The following is a 12,314-nucleotide window of genomic DNA, read 5'->3' on the forward strand; positions in this document are numbered from 1 at the left end:
CCACCATGGTCTGTCACAAGATGCTTGTTTCTGAGAGCAGTCTGCCGTGACGTGGGCACTATCCCGTGGGCACTGTCCCGTGGCACACAGCAGCCCCGCACCGGCAGGTCTCTAGCGCTCCGCACTACACTGATGGGAGAACTTCAGCTGATCACAAAGAAATGGAAACTTTTTGGCGCATTTTCCCAAGAACTCGGCTTTTCTTGTTACCTGACGGCGCCTCATAATACCGCACAGCAACAGCGGCGGCCCCTCACCCCCTCCCTCACCTGCAGGTCCGGGCCCGAGCGGCGGAGCCATCACCACACAATGTACGAGACGCTATACAACAGAACGGGTCTTACCGGCCGAGCCCGCTCTAGGCCTTTCCGACTCCTCTCGGTGCTGTAGGCCGAGAGCCTGAGCAAAGAGGAAGCAGCCGCAGGCGACTATGGTCCAGGTCCAGTGCACGGTAGAGGCTAGATCGGAGTTGATTTTTTGAGGGGGAGGAGTGATTTCATGAAATCATGATGTCACCGGAAGGGGCGGGGCCTCCTCAGTACCGTGCAGATCTGTGGGCGGGAAGCGGCAGTGCCCGGGCTCCTCAGTGCAGAGCGGAGGATCCTGACCCTGAGATGGGGGAATATTCAGCTTTCCCTCATTAGTTATAGCTCTGGGGTCTCAGCCTGGATGTTGGGGGCACAGAGCAGTGTCTCCTGTCACCACTGGGGGCTGCAGCTCGTGTATATCTCAGGGCATGTGCTGAAGCTGCAGCACCGTTCTGTGGAGGCTTCCATAAGGTAAGTGGCTTATGAAGGGGGGTTACACGGAGCAGGGGGTGATGCTGTGGAGGTTTCATAAGGAATGTGGGGGTTATTCTAGGCAGGAGGCGACGCTGCATGTTTGGGGGGGGCTTGCAGGAGGCAATGTGGAACGTTTCGCACTTGCCACGGAGCGACTGCATGTTTGGGGTGGACTCGCACTGGACAGGGGGTGAAGCTGCACGTTTGGGGGGGCTGGCACTGGGCAGTGAGCGACGCTGCACGTTTGGGGGGGCTGGCACTGGGCAGTGAGCGACGCTGCACGTTTGGGGGGGCTGGCACTGGGCAGTGAGCGACGCTGCACGTTTGGGGGGGCTGGCACTGGGCAGTGAGCGACGCTGCACGTTTGGGGGGGCTGGCACTGGGCAGTGAGCGACGCTGCACGTTTGGGGGGGCTGGCACTGGGCAGTGAGCGACGCTGCACGTTTGGGGGGGCTGGCACTGGGCAGTGAGCGACGCTGCACGTTTGGGGGGGCTGGCACTGGGCAGTGAGCGACGCTGCACGTTTGGGGGGGCTGGCACTGGGCAGTGAGCGACGCTGCACGTTTGGGGGGGCTGGCACTGGCTGCACGTTTGGGGGGGCTGGCACTGGGCAGTGAGCGACGCTGCACGTTTGGGGGGGGGCTGGCACTGGGCAGGGGGGCGACGCTGCACGTTTTGGGGGGGCTTGCAGGGGGCGACGCTGCACGTTTTGGGGGGGGCTTGCAGGGGGCGACGCTGCACGTTTTGGGGGGGGCTTGCAGGGGGAGACGCTGCACGTTTTGGGGGGGGCTTGCAGGGGGCGACGCTGCACGTTTTGGGGGGGGCTTGCAGGGGGCGACGCTGCACGTTTTGGGGGGGCTTGCAGGGGGCGACGCTGCATGTTTGGGGGACTCGCAGTGGCCAGGGGGCGACGCTGCGCGTTTGGGGGGGGGGGGCTGGCACTGGGCAGTGAGCGACGCTGCGCGTTTGGGGGGGGCTGGCACTGGGCGACGCTGCGCGTTTGGGGGGGCTGGCACTGGGCGACGCTGCGCGTTTGGGGGGGCTGGCACTGGGCGACGCTGCGCGTTTGGGGGGGCTGGCCCTGGGTGACGCTGCACGTTTGGGGGGGCTGGTAGGGGGCGACACTGCACGTTTTGGGGGGGGCTTGCAGGGGGCGACGCTGCACGTTTTGGGGGGGGCTTGCAGGGGGCGACGCTGCATGTTTGGGGGACTCGCACTGGCCAGGGGGTGACGCTGCACGTTTGGGGGGGGGCTGGCACTGGGCAGTGAGCGATGCTGCACGTTGGGGGGGGGGGGGGGGGGGGCTGGCACTGGGCAGTGAGCGACGCTGCGCGTTTGGGGGGGGGCTGGCACTGGGCGACGCTGCGCGTTTGGGGGGGGGCTGGCACTGGGCGACGCTGCGCGTTTGGGGGGGCTGGCACTGGGCGACGCTGCACGTTTGGAAGGGCTGGCACTGGGGGGGTTGGCCCTGGGCGACGCTGCACGTTTGGGGGGGCTGGCCCTGGGTGACGCTGCACGTTTGGGGGGGCTGGTAGGGGGCGACACTGCACGTTGGGGGGGGGGGGCTGGCACTGGGCATGGGGCGACGCTGCACGTTTAAGGGGGGCTGGCACTGGGCAGGGGGCGACGCTGCACGTTTGGGGGGGCTGGCACTGGGCAGGGGGCGACGCTGCACGTTTGGGGGGGCTGGCACTGGGCAGGGGGCGACGCTTCACGTTTGGGGGGGCTGGCACTGGGCAGGGGGCGACTCTTCACGTTTGGGGGGCTGGCAGGGGCTGACACGTTTGGTGGGAACTTGCACTGGGCAGGGTGTGACACTGCACGCTTGGGGGGGCTCGCAGGGGGTGACGCTGCACGTTTTGGGGGGCTGGCACTGGGCAGTGAGCGACGCTAAATGTTTGGGGGGGCTCGCACTGGCTGGGGGGCGACGTTGCACGTTTGGGGGGGCTCGCACTGGCCGGGGGGCGACGTTGCACGTTTGCGGGGCTTGCACTGGCCAGGGGGGGCTCGCAGTGGCCAGGGGGTGACGCTGCATGTTTGGGGGGCTCGCAGTGGCCAGGGGGTGACGCTGCATGTTTGGGGGGCTCGCAGTGGCCAGGGGGTGACGCTGCATGTTTGGGGGGCTCGCAGTGGCCAGGGGGTGACGCTGCATGTTTGGGGGGCTCACAGTGGCCAGGGGGTGACGCTGCATGTTTGGGGGGCTCGCAGAGGCCAGGGGGTGACGCATGTTTGGGGGGCTCGCAGTGGCCAGGGGGTGACGCTGCATGTTTAAGGGGGGGGCTCGCGGAGGGTGACGCTGCACGTTTGGGGGTTCTCGCTGGGCAGTGGTGCGTGTTGTGGGGGCTCTCGCTGGGCAGTGGTGCGTGTTGTTGTGGGCTCTCGCGGGGCAGTGGTGCGAGCCCCCCCCGACGTGCAGCCTCTCTCTCCCTGCGAGCCCCCCCGACGTGCAGCCTCTCTCTCCCTGCGAGCCCCCCCCCCCCCCCCGACGTGCAGCCTCTCTCTCCCTGCGAGGGACGCTGCGGGGGCTCGCTGGGCAGCGGGGCGCGGCCCGTTGGGGTGGGGCTGGCACTGGGCAGGGGGTGACGCTGCACGTTGTGAGGGGGCTGGCACTGGGCAGGGAGTGACGCTGCACGTTGTGATGGGGGGCCGGCACTGGGCAGGGGGTGACGCTGCACGTTGTGATGGGGGGCCGGCACTGGGCAGGGGGTGACGCTGCACGTTGTGATGGGGGGCCGGCACTGGGCAGGGGGTGACGCTGCACGTTGAGGGGGGCCGGCACTGGGCAGGGGGTGACGGTGCACGTTGTGAGGGGGGCCGGCACTGGGCAGGGGGTGACGCTGCACGTTTGGTGGGGGCTCGCACTGGGCAGGGGGCGAAGGGGGGCCCTGTGTGTGTGTGGGGGGCCGTGTGTGTGTGGGGGCCGTGTGTGTGTGGGGGCCGTGTGTGTGTGGGGGCCGTGTGTGTGTGGGGGCCGTGTGTGTGTGGGGGCCGTGTGTGTGTGGGGGCCGTGTGTGTGTGGGGGCCGTGTGTGTGTGGGGGCCGTGTGTGTGTGGGGGCCGTGTGTGTGTGGGGGCCGTGTGTGTGTGGGGGCCGTGTGTGTGTGTGTGTGTGTGGGGGCCGTGTGTGTGTGGGGGCCGTGTGTGTGTGTGTGGGGGCCGTGTGTGTGTGTGTGTGTGTGTGTGTGTGGGGGCCGTGTGTGTGTGTGTGTGTGGGGGCCGTGTGTGTGTGTGTGTGTGGGGGCCGTGTGTGTGTGGGGGCCGTGTGTGTGTGGGGGCCGTGTGTGTGTGGGGGCCGTGTGTGTGTGGGGGCCGTGTGTGTGTGGGGGCCGTGTTTGTGTGTGGGGGCCGTGTTTGTGTGTGGGGGCCGTGTTTGTGTGTGTGGGGGCCGTGTGTGTGTGGGGGCCGTGTTTGTGTGTGTGTGTGGGGGCCGTGTTTGTGTGTGTGTGTGTGGGGGCCGTGTGTGTGGGTGTGGGCCGTGTGTGTGGGTGTGGGCCGTGTGTGTGTGTGTGGGCCGTGTGTGTGTGTGTGGGCCGTGTGTGTGTGTGTGGGCCGTGTGTGTGTGTGTGGGCCGTGTGTGTGTGTGTGGGCCGTGTGTGTGTGTGTGGGCCGTGTGTGTGTGTGTGGGCCGTGTGTGTGTGTGTGGGCCGTGTGTGTGTGTGGGCCGTGTGTGTGTGTGTGGGCCGTGTGTGTGTGTGGGCCGTGTGTGTGTGGGCCGTGTGTGTGTGTGTGTGGGGGCCGTGTGTGTGTGTGTGTGTGTGTGTGTGTGGGCCGTGTGTGTGTGGGCCGTGTGTGTGTGTGTGGGCCGTGTGTGTGTGTGTGGGGGCCGTGTGTGTGTGTGGGCCGTGTGTGTGTGTGGGCCGTGTGTGTGTGTGTGGGCCGTGTGTGTGTGTGTGGGCCGTGTGTGTGTGTGTGGGCCGTGTGTGTGTGTGTGGGCCGTGTGTGTGTGTGTGGGCCGTGTGTGTGTGTGTGTGTGTGTGTGTGTGTGTGTGTGTGTGTGCGTGTGGGGGCCGTGTGTGCGTGTGGGGGCCGTGTGTGCGTGTGTGTGTGGGGGCCGTGTGTGCGTGTGTGTGTGGGGGCCGTGTGTGCGTGTGTGTGGGGGCCGTGTGTGCGTGTGTGTGGGGGCCGTGTGTGCGTGTGTGTGGGGGCCGTGTGTGTGTGTGTGTGTGGGGGCCGTGTGTGTGTGTGTGTGTGTGGGGGCCGTGTGTGTGTGTGTGTGTGGGGGCCGTGTGTGTGTGTGTGTGTGGGGGCCGTGTGTGTGTGTGTGGGGGCCGTGTGTGTGTGTGTGTGGGGGGGGGGGGCCGTGTGTGTGTGTGGGCCGTGTGTGTGTGTGTGTGTGTGGTGTGTGTGTGTGGGCCGTGTGTGTGTGTGTGTGGTGTGGGCCGTGTGTGTGTGTGTGTGTGGGCCGTGTGTGTGTGTGTGTGTGGGCCGTGTGTGTGTGTGTGTGTGTGTGGGCCGTGTGTGTGTGTGTGTGTGTGTGGGCCGTGTGTGTGTGTGTGTGTGTGTGGGGGCCGTGTGTGTGTGGGGGCCGTGTGTGTGTGTGTGTGTGTGTGTGGGCCGTGTGTGTGTGGGCCGTGTGTGTGTGGGCCGTGTGTGTGTGGGCCGTGTGTGTGTGTGTGTGGGCCGTGTGTGTGTGGGCCGTGTGTGTGTGTGTGTGGGCCGTGTGTGTGTGTGTGGGCCGTGTGTGTGTGTGTGGGCCGTGTGTGTGTGTGTGGGCCGTGTGTGTGTGTGTGGGCCGTGTGTGTGTGTGTGTGGGGGCCGTGTGTGTGTGGGGGCCGTGTGTGTGGGGGCCGTGTGTGTGTGTGTGTGTGGGGGCCGTGTGTGTGTGGGGGCCGTGTGTGTGTGGGGGCCGTGTGTGTGTGGGGGCCGTGTGTGTGTGGGGGCCGTGTGTGTGTGGGGGCCGTGTGTGTGTGGGGGCCGTGTGTGTGTGGGGGCCGTGTGTGTGTGTGTGGGGGCCGTGTGTGTGTGTGTGGGGGCCGTGTGTGTGTGTGTGGGGGCCGTGTGTGTGTGGGGGCCGTGTGTGTGTGTGTGTGGGGGCCGTGTGTGTGTGTGGGGGCCGTGTGTGTGTGTGGGCCGTGTGTGTGTGTGTGTGTGGGCCGTGTGTGTGTGTGTGTGTGGGCCGTGTGTGTGTGTGTGGGCCGTGTGTGTGGGCCGTGTGTGTGTGGGCCGTGTGTGTGTGGGCCGTGTGTGTGTGGGCCGTGTGTGTGTGGGCCGTGTGTGTGTGGGCCGTGTGTGTGTGGGCCGTGTGTGTGTGTGTGGGGGGGGGGGCCGTGTGTGTGGGGCCGTGTGTGTGTGTGTGTGGGCCGTGTGTGTGTGTGTGTGGGCCGTGTGTGTGTGTGTGGGCCGTGTGTGTGTGTGGGCCGTGTGTGTGTGTGGGCCGTGTGTGTGTGTGGGCCGTGTGTGTGTGTGGGCCGTGTGTGTGTGGGCCGTGTGTGTGTGTGTGGGCCGTGTGTGTGTGTGTGTGGGGGCCGTGTGTGTGTGTGGGGGCCGTGTGTGTGTGTGGGGGCCGTGTGTGTGTGTGGGGGCCGTGTGTGTGTGTGTGTGGGCCGTGTGTGTGTGTGTGTGTGGGCCGTGTGTGTGTGTGTGTGTGGGCCGTGTGTGTGTGTGTGTGTGTGTGTGTGTGTGTGTGGGGGCCGTGTGTGTGTGTGTGTGTGGGCCGTGTGTGTGTGTGTGGGCCGTGTGTGTGTGTGTGGGCCGTGTGTGTGTGTGTGGGCCGTGTGTGTGTGTGTGGGCCGTGTGTGTGTGTGTGTGGGCCGTGTGTGTGTGTGTGTGGGCCGTGTGTGTGTGTGTGGGCCGTGTGTGTGTGTGTGGGCCGTGTGTGTGTGTGTGGGCCGTGTGTGTGTGTGTGGGCCGTGTGTGTGTGTGTGGGCCGTGTGTGTGTGTGTGGGCCGTGTGTGTGTGTGGGGGCCGTGTGTGTGGGGGCCGTGTGTGTGGGGGCCGTGTGTGTGGGGGCCGTGTGTGTGTGGGCCGTGTGTGTGTGTGGGCCGTGTGTGTGTGTGGGCCGTGTGTGTGTGTGGGCCGTGTGTGTGTGTGGGCCGTGTGTGTGTGTGGGCCGTGTGTGTGTGTGGGCCGTGTGTGTGGGGGCCGTGTGTGTGTGTGTGGGCCGTGTGTGTGGGGGCCGTGTGTGTGTGTGTGGGGGCCGTGTGTGTGTGTGTGGGGGCCGTGTGTGTGTGTGTGTGGGGGCCCGTGTGTGTGTGTGTGGGGGCCGTGTGTGTGTGTGGGGGCCGTGTGTGTGTGTGTGGGGGCCGTGTGTGTGTGTGTGTGGGGGCCGTGTGTGTGTGTGTGTGGGGGCCGTGTGTGTGTGTGTGGGGGCCGTGTGTGTGTGTGTGGGGGCCGTGTGTGTGTGTGGGGGCCGTGTGTGTGTGTGGGGGGCCGTGTGTGTGGGGGCCGTGTGTGTGTGTGGGGGCCGTGTGTGTGGGGGCCGTGTGTGTGGGGGCCGTGTGTGTGTGTGTGGGGGCCGTGTGTGTGGGGGCCGTGTGTGTGTGTGTGGGGGCCGTGTGTGTGTGTGTGGGGGCCGTGTGTGTGTGTGTGTGGGGGCCGTGTGTGTGTGTGTGGGGGCCGTGTGTGTGTGTGGGGGCCGTGTGTGTGTGTGGGGGCCGTGTGTGTGTGTGGGGGCCGTGTGTGTGTGTGGGGGCCGTGTGTGTGGGGGCCGTGTGTGTGTGTGGGGGCCGTGTGTGTGGGGGCCGTGTGTGTGGGGGCCGTGTGTGTGTGTGTGGGGGCCGTGTGTGTGGGCCGTGTGTGTGTGTGTGGGCCGTGTGTGTGTGTGTGGGCCGTGTGTGTGTGTGGGGGCCGTGTGTGTGTGTGTGGGGGCCGTGTGTGTGTGTGTGTGTGGGCCGTGTGTGTGTGTGTGGGGGCCGTGTGTGTGTGTGTGTGTGGGCCGTGTGTGTGGGCCGTGTGTGTGTGTGTGGGCCGTGTGTGTGGGCCGTGTGTGTGGGCCGTGTGTGTGTGTGTGGGCCGTGTGTGTGTGTGTGGGCCGTGTGTGTGTGTGGGCCGTGTGTGTGTGTGGGTTGTGTGTGTGTGTGTGTGTGGGTTGTGTGTGTGTGTGTGGGCCGTGTGTGTGTGTGTGGGCCGTGTGTGTGTGTGTGGGCCGTGTGTGTGTGGGCCGTGTGTGTGTGTGTGTGTGTGGGCCGTGTGTGTGTGTGTGTGGGCCGTGTGTGTGTGTGTGTGTGGGCCGTGTGTGTGTGTGTGTGGGCCGTGTGTGTGTGTGTGTGGGGGCCGTGTGTGTGTGTGTGTGGGGGCCGTGTGTGTGTGTGGGGGCCGTGTGTGTGTGTGGGGGCCGTGTGTGTGTGTGGGGGCCGTGTGTGTGGGGGCCGTGTGTGTGGGGGCCGTGTGTGTGTGTGTGTGTGTGGGGGCCGTGTGTGTGGGGGCCGTGTGTGTGTGTGTGGGGGCCGTGTGTGTGGGCCGTGTGTGTGTGTGTGTGGGCCGTGTGTGTGTGTGGGGGCCGTGTGTGTGTGTGTGGGGGCCGTGTGTGTGTGTGTGTGTGTGTGGGCCGTGTGTGTGTGTGTGGGCCGTGTGTGTGTGTGTGGGCCGTGTGTGTGTGTGTGGGCCGTGTGTGTGTGTGTGGGCCGTGTGTGTGTGTGTGTGTGGGTTGTGTGTGTGTGTGTGTGGGTTGTGTGTGTGTGGGTTGTGTGTGTGTGTGTGTGTGTGTGGGTTGTGTGTGTGTGTGTGGGCCGTGTGTGTGTGTGTGGGCCGTGTGTGTGTGTGTGGGCCGTGTGTGTGTGTGTGGGCCGTGTGTGTGTGGGCCGTGTGTGTGTGTGTGTGTGGGCCGTGTGTGTGTGGGCCGTGTGTGTGTGTGTGTGGGCCGTGTGTGTGTGTGTGTGGGCCGTGTGTGTGTGTGTGTGGGGGCCGTGTGTGTGTGTGTGTGGGGGCCGTGTGTGTGTGTGTGTGTGGGGGCCGTGTGTGTGTGTGTGGGGGCCGTGTGTGTGGGGGCCGTGTGTGTGGGGGCCGTGTGTGTGGGGGCCGTGTGTGTGGGGGCCGTGTGTGTGGGGGCCGTGTGTGTGTGTGTGTGTGTGTGGGGGCCGTGTGTGTGTGTGGGGGCCGTGTGTGTGTGTGGGGGCCGTGTGTGTGTGTGGGGGCCGTGTGTGTGTGTGGGGGCCGTGTGTGTGTGTGGGGGCCGTGTGTGTGTGTGGGGGCCGTGTGTGTGTGTGTGGGGGCCGTGTGTGTGTGTGGGGGCCGTGTGTGTGTGTGTGGGGGCCGTGTGTGTGTGTGTGGGGGCCGTGTGTGTGTGTGTGGGGGCCGTGTGTGTGTGTGTGTGGGGGCCGTGTGTGTGTGTGTGGGGGCCGTGTGTGTGTGTGTGGGGGCCGTGTGTGTGTGTGTGGGGGCCGTGTGTGTGTGTGTGGGGGCCGTGTGTGTGTGTGTGGGGGCCGTGTGTGTGTGTGTGGGGGCCGTGTGTGTGTGTGGGGGGGCCGTGTGTGTGTGTGGGGGGGCCGTGTGTGTGTGTGGGGGGGCCGTGTGTGTGTGTGGGGGCCGTGTGTGTGTGTGGGGGGCCGTGTGTGTGTGTGGGGGCCGTGGTGTGTGTGTGGGGGCCGTGTGTGTGTGTGGGGGCCGTGTGTGTGTGTGGGGGCCGTGTGTGTGTGTGGGGGCCGTGTGTGTGTGTGGGGGCCGTGTGTGTGTGTGGGGGCCGTGTGTGTGTGTGGGGGCCGTGTGTGTGTGTGGGGGGCCGTGTGTGTGTGTGTGGGCCGTGTGTGTGTGTGTGTGGGCCGTGTGTGTGTGTGTGTGGGCCGTGTGTGTGTGTGTGGGGGCCGTGTGTGTGTGTGTGGGCCGTGTGTGTGTGTGTGGGCCGTGTGTGTGTGTGTGGGCCGTTGTGTGTGTGTGTGTGTGTGTGTGTGTGTTGTGTGTGTGTGTGTGTGGGCCGTGTGTGTGGGGGCCGTGTGTGTGGGCCGTGTGTGTGGGGGCCGTGTGTGTGGGGGCCGTGTGTGTGTGTGTGTGTGGGGGCCGTGTGTGTGTGTGTGTGTGGGGGCCGTGTGTGTGTGTGTGTGGGGGCCGTGTGTGTGTGTGTGTGGGGGGCCGTGTGTGTGTGTGTGGGCCGTGTGTGTGTGTGGGCCGTGTGTGTGTGTGTGTGTGGGGGCCGTGTGTGTGTGTGTGTGTGTGGGCCGTGTGTGTGTGTGGGGGCCGTGTGTGTGTGGGGGGGGGGGGGGGCGTGTGTGCGTGTGTGTGTGTGGGGGGGGCCGTGTGTGTGTGTGTTGGGTGGGGCTTGCAGGGAGAGAGGCTGCACGTTGGGTGGGGGGGAGCTTGCAGGGGGAGAGAGGCTGCACGTTGGGGGGGGGGGAGGATGCAGGGGGAGAGAGGCTGGACGTTGGGGGGGGGGGGGAGCTTGCAGGTGGGAAGAGGCTGCACGTTGGGGAGGGGGGAAGAGGCTGCACGTTGGGGGGGGGTCTTGCAGGGGGAAAGAGGCTGCACGTTGGGGGGGGGTCTTGCAGGGGGAAAGAGGCTGCACGTTGGGGGGGAGCTTGCAGGGGGAAAGAGGCTGCACGTTGGGGGGGGGGAGCTTGCAGGGGGAAAGAGGCTGCACGTGGGGGCCGAGCTTGCAGGGGGAGGGAGGTTGCACGTGGGGGGGCTCGTGCTGGGCAGGGGGCCGTGTTGCACTTTGTGGGAGGTGTGCTATTAATCTTCTCCCTTTGTTTTTCTAACACAGTTTGTGACTACTGGCATCTGGGTGAAATTGCCCCCCGTCGTCCCACCTTAGGGACGGAGAGAACAGTGTGGTCTAATGCACATCACACCTCCGGTGTCCTCCAATGTGTTCAACAAGAGGATTTTTATGGTAAATGGAGAAATACAATTTTTACACCTAAAACGCACGGGACTCCGATACAAAAGATTTTTTTTCTTTCATTGTTGCCAATGTCCAATATGGCTTTATTCTACGTATTAATTTGTAAAGTTGATTGTTACAGTGTATATTTGTATCCCCGACCTACTGTCTCCCCCTCCCTAATTACCCTGTAGACTGTAACCCCCCCCGAGAACAGGGTCTGCGCCCCTCTGTACCCGTCTGTCAGTGTTATATTTGTATCCCCGACCTTCTGTCTCCTCCCCTTTACCCTGTAGACTGTAAGCCCCCGAGGGCAGGGTCCGCTCCCCTCTGTACCCGTCTGTGAGGATTGGTTTATTCACTGTAATTTATATCTGTATTTTGTGTGTTACCCGTTCCCATGTACAGCATGGAATAAATGTTCTCTATAAAAATAAAACTGTATAAATATATTTCTCCTTTTTTTTTTTTTTTAAATTGATATACTTATTTTAATAAAACTGTTCTAGAAGTTTGGGCTGAATGTTCATTTCTCTAATGATAAAGCTCGGCGTTACATTAGTGAGCAGTCACTGCCGGTCGGGCTGCGGTCACAGTGTTGTAGGTAGTTTCCAAAACATCTCAGTCCTCACATGTAGACCCACAGTAAACTGATCAGATCTCGCTGACAATTTATTTTCTGTCTTTAGCAGACCCCTGATCCTCTCTCACGCCCCCCATTTATTAGGCCCCAGTCCTGTTTCTCGGTGTTTCCCTCCTTTGGTGGCAACATAACTCCATGAGGCTCACACCGCCTGATTCCGGTCATATGGGGCGAAACGTTTTTTTTTTTTTTAGTTTAAAGGGACGTAAGTTGCTTTTTGCTGAGCGTCTGAAGCTGTTGCCACCGCTGTTCCATAGGACAGGCTCTGGCAGAGGTGACACTACATATTTTACAGAGGGGTAACAATACTCCTTAGAAATTTTGAGACGTATTTTTAGCCGCTGAGGAGAACATCATAATTTGCAGCAACTCAAAATAATAGTACATACAGTAGATGGGTATCTATAAGGCCCCTTTCAGATGTCCGTGTTTAAACAGGTGCAAGCCACACGTACCAGTATGGTTGTCCATGTGGTACCAGTAAAAAAAAAAGTAAGATACTGAAATGAATGTTTTGGTTTGGTTTTTTTTTTTTGGTTTTTTTTTTTTGTTTAATGTGGAAAGCCTGAAAAATTAAAGATATAGGAAGATAAATAGAGCTTATAGAATAGTGTTCTAGAGATAGTTAGCTTGACCAGCATTTTTACACCATTTTTATTTTTTAATTTAAAAAAAAAAAGTGGGGTCCCCTCAACTTTCATGTCCAGCACAGGAACAGCAGCAGCTGTAGGCTGAAATCCTCAGCTCTTTGCAGTACCTTGGCTGGTTATGAAAAATAGAGGGGATCCCACGCTTATTTTTTACATTTTTAGATTAAAAAAAATTACGTGTGGTCCCCTCCATTTTTACTAAAAAAACAGCCATGGTACAGCAGACAACTGGGGGATGATATTCTTAGGGTGGAAAGGGCCATGGTTATTTGGCCCTTTCCAGCCTAACAATAGCAGCCCACAGACGCCCGAGAAGTGGCACATCAATTAGGTAATATTTGTGGGGTTGATGCCAGCTCCAGCATACACCCCTACTACTAATCCAGTAGATGAAAGGAGAATAACAAACTTTATTTGAACAAAAAACCTTCGACTCAGACCTCATTCATCAATTTATTTGATTTTTATAAATAAAAAACAGTTCTACCG

General features: G+C 62.5%; 1 long non-coding RNA gene and 1 pseudogene across 1 annotated transcript; one reads left to right on the top strand and one right to left on the bottom strand.

The window, feature by feature from the left end:
- LOC142291333 (zinc finger CCCH domain-containing protein 11A-like) overlaps window positions 1–520 on the bottom strand; it is a 183,828-nt pseudogene extending 183,308 nt beyond the window's left edge.
- LOC142291334 (uncharacterized) lies at window positions 451–10,984 on the top strand. The gene is made up of 2 exons (XR_012750458.1): window positions 451–779; window positions 10,413–10,984. It is a non-coding gene; the product is annotated as an uncharacterized LOC142291334 (long non-coding RNA).
- Window positions 10,985–12,314: the final 1,330 nt, after the last annotated feature.

The sequence above is a fragment of the Anomaloglossus baeobatrachus genome, chromosome 2 (genome assembly GCF_048569485.1).
Source record: "Anomaloglossus baeobatrachus isolate aAnoBae1 chromosome 2, aAnoBae1.hap1, whole genome shotgun sequence".
NCBI classification, from domain to species: Eukaryota; Metazoa; Chordata; class Amphibia; order Anura; family Aromobatidae; genus Anomaloglossus; species Anomaloglossus baeobatrachus.